Below are 8,198 nucleotides of genomic sequence, written 5' to 3' on the forward strand. Positions count from 1 at the left end.
TATGGCGAGAGATGTGATGTTTGACGGAATGATAAACGGATCATAATATTATGTTTTACTGTTATAACTGGGAATGTCGGAACATAATAGTGAAGTATCCACTTATTTTATTCCTCTATATACAGTATGGTACAACATTTTTGTATTTATTAAAAATTTGCACTTCAAAATAATCAAAATATAATAGATTAAGTCTTTTATATTTTGGGGGTGCACGTTTTAAACTCAGGGGTGCACAAGTCGTCTGTACACCCCCCTAATTGCGCCAATGATGTGATGTATAAACGAATTAAGTTTGTAAGTTAATATTTTTGATTTTTGATAGGTACTATTGGTCCGTATGCTTATCTTTCCTATAAATATTCATGTGTTAAGTTTTGTACGTAATTGTGATTTTCTGTTATTTTGACTTAGGTATTTGCTTATTCGTGCGTCCTCGTTTTTTGATTCATTGGTCGACGTGGATTTGTTTGAATGGTGCTTTAGGTAAGAAGTGAGTTTTGTGTGGCGAGGGATATGATGTATAAAGTAATTATAAGTTATTAAGTTTGTGAGTTAATATTTTTGACTTTTGATGCTTGGTCCTTTTTTCTATTGATATTCTTGTGTTAATATTAATTTTCGTATATAAAACCGAATGCTGGCTATGTGATTTGTCTGGAAGGTGCAGTTTTAATTAACTTGTTATTGTAGACGATTACGTCATGACGTGATAACTATTCGTATCATTTCTTTCGATATCTGCCATGAGATAAGGCTTAATAGTGTAACTATTTTTTTTTACCTTGTTATTGAAAAAAATATTGATGATCTCATTATTTGGTTTTTTTTTCTTTAATGCCAGATGCGAGGAACTATGATCGTTATGTACTTTTATTGATTTTTTTTTATGGGTTTTCTTTTACATAATGATTTGTTTGCATGATATCTTCTGAGTCTGATTGTCTGATGTGTTTCCATATATTGGCATCATTAGTGCGTTGATGACTGTGAATTTATGTAATTATATTGATTCAAGTTATAGAAATAAATTATTTTATGTATTTAATAACATATATAAACTGCGTTTTAATTTTTTACACCAATGTAAGACATTTTAAGTATTTATTAATGTAGAAAGTAGAAATATAATATATTACACGACTATAAAGTTATTTTATGAAAATATCAAATTTAGTTATTATTTTTTTTTTTTGAATACAACAAAAACCTAATTAATTTTGTTGAAAAGTGTGGTGTTATGTAAATATTATAGTTTTCTCATCGTTTCTTGCAAGTTTTGCTCGAATATTAGGAAAATTATTAGGAATTGCCAACTTAAGAACTATCAAGTACCTACCAACTATAGCTATAACTATACAAGAAAATACGTTTGATAATATTAGTTAGTATCTACTTACAAGTGTTAAATGTTAGTAGAAGTAGTTCCACAGCGTACAAACTTCACAGAAACCATCTACATATCAATCTTAATATGCACTGAAATTTTTATCAAAATCGGTTTGACTTGTTTGAACTTGTTTTACATATTTTGAACCTATTTAATTAATATTAAGCAATTTAAACTTTATAGTAGTAATAATTTTCTTAAAATTTTTTTACTGCAACGGATCATCAACAAACTTTTTATTCAACTCATTACTTGAGAATAAAACCTAGTTCGGCCATACGTTTGTGTTAAACGTGTTAAGCTGAAAATAAATCATCAATGCTTATACTGACGATGCTCGTTATTTTAAAATCGTTATCTTCCATGAATTTTAATTTATATGTTACGTTTGATGATAATCATTTAGTCGTATTTTTATAATATTCTTGAATGTTGGTCACTGAAAGATATTTTAATAAAAGTACCTATAATAAATACCTAAGTGATATTATACTTCAGTAAAATAGCATTTAAATCTGAAATTAATATTTCATTATACCATCCGCACCCATATAGTGGGAAAAAATCTTGCCACACATTGGTACACGTGTTGCTAACCAAACGCACCAACTAAACCAACCGTAACTCCTACAATAGCTAATGACCGTAGTTGCTGGTCTCTAGACAAATAAAAATATTTTATATTATTTTTTTCATTTTCAATGCTGTTTGATATGAAACGAGTTAATAAATTATTTCGTTGTTTAAAAAGAAAAAGTACCACGATGCATATTGCGATTGTTTAGGTAGGTCTGTTTGAACTTTGAAAATATTGTCATTATACTCTATAAATTAATGAAAATTGTTATTTTATTCTGGTAGCTAATTACAGTGTCCACGTACCTTATTTATACGGTTTTCGGGGGGTGAGCAGACGTCTCATTGAGTCGAAGGGTGTGGCCTCACACACCCCTCGGTGCAGGGTCTGTGGGATCGATGATCTAAATACCACGTCACCGATCAATAAATTATCAAGTGACCAAATTTTATTTGTAATACATTATTAGGTAATAGATGTACCTACTCAGTGTTCGAATGATGTAAGGGAGGGAGGGGGCACAGACTAATGCCCAAAATGTTTTTTATTAAAATGTGGATTTAAGTTGTTGTTTGTCAATAAAATACCTAATGAATTTTACAATTTTTAATATCATTATATTTTTGAGAGTGCGAGTACCGCTCTCGGACACGCATACGCATAAATATTTGTCTAAATAATCGGAAACTTCAAAATGATCACCACATACAACACTATATTCTATAAGTACATAATGTAGATGCAGTTTTTGTATTATGGCAGTCCAATCTATATTGTCTTTTGGTAGGTACTAAACCTAACTTAACCTTGTTATTAATACGACATATTATAATACAATTTTTAATACTTTTAAAGTGTAATTCGTAATTACGACATCAATAATATTGTATAATGAATAACTTAAGAACAAAAACAACGAAATAATTTATTGACTCGTTTCGTATCAAACAGTAGCGTATGGTCTACATTTGAAAATGAAAAAATAATATAATAATTTTTTTGTTTTTATTTTTTTATTGGTCTAGAGCCCAGCAACTACGGCCATTAGCTATTGTAGGGGTTACGGTTGGTTTAGTTGGTACGTTTGGTTAGCAACACGTGTACCTACTTTATATTATTAAAGAGTATAATAATATAATTTAAAATAATATAGGCCCTAGTTTTCTATGTTGTCTTTTGGTAGGTACCCCAGGATTAAGTTTTGAATTCACTTTTAACATCGTTATAAATAATTAATTTAAATAAGTGTTTTACTTATGAAGTTTGATTCCTGGAATTTTAGAATTATTTGAGAAACCTATAATAGAACACCAGTTTGACATTATTAAATATTTATTCTTATAATATAAAATTCAAATTAAATAAAACAACTAAAAATAACGAATAATAATAATTATTTTATATAGGTACGAGTTACGAACGTACAAAGCTAATCATAGATAAGTTACATTATTTTAGTTATAATATAAACATTATTTGGCCGGGTGAATTTCTCTTGGAGTATAATCCTTATGAGATATTTATCGATGGTTGCCCTACATTCATATTGGCGGTATTACACAATGTAATTCTAATTTTTTTCACTTGACTTAACGCTTGACTTCCCACTTGCATAAATTCTTGTTTAACTTGACAAAACCATAATGCAGGTCAGAACATTTTGAGCATTGCAATGTTTTCAATGACCATAGAATTTACTCATATTTTAAATTTTAAATATCCTAAGTTTTTTTCTTTTACTGACTGAAACATCTTCTCAGAATCGTTTTTCTTATACAATGATATCATATCATTGAATTCAAATTTAAAACAGGGGCCAAACACTTGATATGGGAGGCCTGTACTTATAAGGACTAGTAAACCTTTAAGTCACTTTAAAAATATATCATAATACGAGCATGTTAAGTGTGCTGAATTTAATTACCTACGTTGAATAAATAATCAAAATATTATGTATTTATGTACAAGCTACTTTTGGCATGACTTTTCAATCACTATTATATTTCATATATATAGAATGTGTTACAAAATATTATGTATTTTAATTTATACGTATAGTGAATAAGTTATTTACATTATAAATTGTAATAAGTATAAAATATTGTATACCTACTCGTATGCTAGATAATATTAGTTGTTATTATTATTTGTATAGAAACATTCAACATATCAGGTATGTCATACCTATTATATAAACTCTAATACCTACTGATAATATATTACACACGTATCTATAAGTACGTGAAAATGCATAGTTTTTCCAAAAATATGGAATATATAGAGAGGTATATTTGAGGAAACGATACATGCATCAAGATTATTAGGTACTATTAGCTCAGAATAGATACAATCAGAAAGGACATTTTAGTAATTTTAGATGTAAACAAAATCGTGACGGTCTGGCGGGCAGCAGCCATCTTCCTAGGACGCACAATTATTATAAGTTATCATTATTCATTTATTATTAGTATCTAATAACCTTAACATGCTCCCACCACGATTTAAGATATACAAGTTACTCAACGACCCTATGCACATACATAACAACAGTCGTGCGTACGAATTCACATTTTATTGAATAAGTTTTATTGAGTAACCCGTACATCTGTAATCATGGCCCCGACCTACGATATACTATTATATTTTAAAATCAAATTAATTAACCTTAAAAAATAAATTAATATCTATCAAATATTAATGATTTGTAAAGAATGTTAGTTGCTGATATGTATATCTAATTGTATAGTAAGTATTTAGTAATTATAGCTGTAACCGGCACACAATATTTCGTATTTTTTGTTATTTTAAATGATAGACTCTTTAGTATTACCTATATAGGTATTATTATACTGTAGTTTTTTATATTTAATATGCTTGAAATTCCGCCATTCACTTTTCGATCTCAGTTACCCTATCAAAATCTTTGACTCATATTGACCAACTTTGTGTTTTCAATATAGACAATTTTAAAAATGTCTCAGTTCTTACGTACCTAAGTGTGTGTGTCTGCGTAGGGTAAAAAAATTGCGAAGTGATCAGTACTCACACATGCAAACACGCGTCTTCGTGCGTTAAAATAATATTTATTTTGTTTTTTATATCACCTAAAAACATCAATATTTTGTAAAGTATATTCCAAAGATAGATATCATACTATGATAAGCTAATTTAACATATTTTAATTTGGCCTTCCTGACCATGTTGTATACAACTATTATTTACTTCCAAGGCGATGTAACAGATACTGGACCAGGGATCAATGACCAGCCTGTAGATATGTTACTCAGCTATTACGGTTTTATAATAGTTGGCGGCGGATCGGCAGGTAAAAATAATATATATTATAGCCATAGGTATTTATCTTATAAAATTATAATTTATTACACGTTTTGTACTATTTTTATCACGATATCGTGTCGATAATTTCTTCAGAGTTAAATAGGTACCTACAGTATTATGAAATAAAAATACAACAACTATAACTCAGGTGCGGTGCTGGCAAATAGATTGACTAAAGTCGAAAACTGGAATGTACTACTAATATAAGCTGGTGGACATGAAACGGTACTATCAGACGTGCTTTTGTTGGTTGGCAGTGAGCACCTATCTGAGATTGATTGGAAATATAAAACCGAACCTCAGGATACAGCGTGACCTGGTGAGTAATGCTTATGTACTTACCTACTGTAAATAAAATGTAAATCTTGCGTTTAAATTGATAAAAAAATATGGTTTAATAACAATTATTAAGAGCAGCCTAAACGTACCAACCAACCAAACTACGGCCCGCTAAAGTTTCACTAGCCCGCCAAGCTAATTAATATTTTAAAATATATATATTTATTATATTATTTTCATTTAGTTTTGATTTTTTTTAATTTATGCAGATTTTAATCCTTATATTTGGGCAACAGAACCTTCCGATTCACCACGTACAACAAATGGTCCTGAATCGTTTCACTCTCATTACAATTCACAATTTTATACACCCCATCTAAACATTTTCCAAGTAATTGACGTTCTTAAAGATTTCCAAGTTCAAACTATGCTGAAAATATCATCAATTTCAAATAATAAAATTAATGTTCAAAGAAATGACACACTTAAAAAACACAACATACTACATGCACGATGGGCACAATATCAAAATGGTGAGATATCTCAATTGACGTATCTGAAGATTATTGGACAAATGTTTCAAGCAGCTCGAATTTAAAAAAATATATTTTCGTAATTCAGTCGACTGAAAAAATTAATAATTTTTACCTAATGTACCTATTTATTTTTTAATATTTTTATCTTTAAGACGAAGTAATCATACATACTTGATATTATTATTTATTATATAAAAAAACAATAATAATAATAAAAATAAAAACGAGTTGTATAAAAGTAATATTTTTTAGTCCAAACGGGTCTTCAAAATTGGTCCAAACGAGCTGTGTTTTAGAAAAATTGGTCCAAACGGGTCCTGCCCACCCATTATATCCGATTTAAACGTCGGGAAAAATCTATAAGACCACATTGGCATTGGGGGTCTGATGTTTTTGATCGACACAGAGGTGATACTATATTTATTTTTATCATATAAAACAATTATAATGACGGTGGTGATATAGGCACATTGCAATGATTTCCCACATACTCTTTTGCTTGTTGTACAGGTGTCACTAACTCATAAGAGAAGGGAAAATCTCGATTCGATACTCAGCTATGGGTCGAAGGGCGAAGGGCCACTAACGGTCATGGGTGGTGTAGAAGGAATGGCGTTATTAATACAATAGCAGCAATATATCAGAAAACCAACCAGACATTGGATTGAACATAATATCTGGTTCCTTTGTTTCTGGCATTGGTGGAATTAAAACGTGGAAAGCTCACGGGCTAAAAGAAATGTTTTATCAATTGATGTATGAATTAATTCTTGACAAAGACGTTTGGTCTGCTCTACCAGTAAGTAAAATGTTTAAAAAAAATATGAAAACGAAAATATAAGATTTAAATTTCATAGAGTATGTCAGAGTCAAATGCACAATACACGTAAATTATACAAAGATATGCTTGAACAAAACATTGTTCTCATACTTAAATAGTTTATATATCGATAATAGTTTATACTACTTATGAAGCTGAATTGTTTTCTGACTATTTTGTTTTGCATTAAATGTTTTACATGGAAATTGAACATGGATTATTCATTACACAGATAGTTTTAATATTTAAAAGGACTTGGCGCTACAGGGAACATAATTTTTCTAAGATATTTGAAAAATAAAATCATAATTTCATAGACCTATATTATATCTGAAAATATGTTCAATGGTTTTATTATAATAGTGATCTAAATCTGAACTGAGAATATTCAAAGTCTAATAGGCAATAATAGGATGTACATAAATACATAATCAACATTTCATATTGTATATCTGCAGATATTGTTGAAGCCTCAGAGCTGAGACGAAATACTGTTGCGGAGCACCAACCTTTTCGAGCATCCCAAGATCTTGCCCAACTACTTGACTGCCAGGCAGGACGTGGAAACGCTAGTGAGGGGAGTTAAGTTTGTATTGGAAATTACCAGGACCAGGTCTCTCCATAAGATCGGCAGTCATCTGAACGACGCACCGTTCCCCAGTTGTCAGACTTTGCGTTGACACTCTCACGCCTACTGGGAATGCATGATCCGGCACTACACAGTTTCCACATACCACCCGGTCGGTACCACCAAGATGGGTCACAAGTGGGATAAGACCGCCGTAGTGGACCCAATGCTCCAGGTGTACGGCGTCTATGGACTCCGGGTGGTGGACTCGTCTATCATGCCCACGCTAGTCAGCACCAACTCCAACGGCGGTCATAATAATTGCTTAGAAGGCCGCGGATATGATCAAGGCTACATGGCGTAACGAGATACCGCAACAAAGGTATAATAATAAGATCGCATTGTACCCGAGGATATACAACAGAATATAATAAATATATAATAAATATATATAATATAATAAATATATAATTATTAAAATTTAAAAATTTTTTTTTTCAGATCAGTTTATATTTAAAACAATATTTAAGAATATGTCAGCCAACTATTTTTTTCTCTCTTTAGCCCTCCTACAAGTATGAAAAATACGCATTTAAAAAAATGTGTCTTACAAATATTATTTTGATTTTTTTTTAATATTGTTTCAAAACAATTTTATATCCATTTAAAAGAACAAATTTATTTTTTAC

At 30.2% G+C, this 8,198-nt stretch overlaps 1 pseudogene; it reads left to right on the forward strand.

Moving 5' to 3' along the window:
- Window positions 1-5,165: 5,165 nt before the first annotated feature.
- LOC132938869 (ecdysone oxidase-like) lies at window positions 5,166-7,940 on the forward strand (annotated as a pseudogene).
- The last annotated feature ends 258 nt before the right edge of the window (window positions 7,941-8,198 follow it).

The sequence above is a fragment of the Metopolophium dirhodum genome, chromosome 1, assembly GCF_019925205.1.
Source record: "Metopolophium dirhodum isolate CAU chromosome 1, ASM1992520v1, whole genome shotgun sequence".
NCBI classification, from domain to species: Eukaryota; Metazoa; Arthropoda; class Insecta; order Hemiptera; family Aphididae; genus Metopolophium; species Metopolophium dirhodum.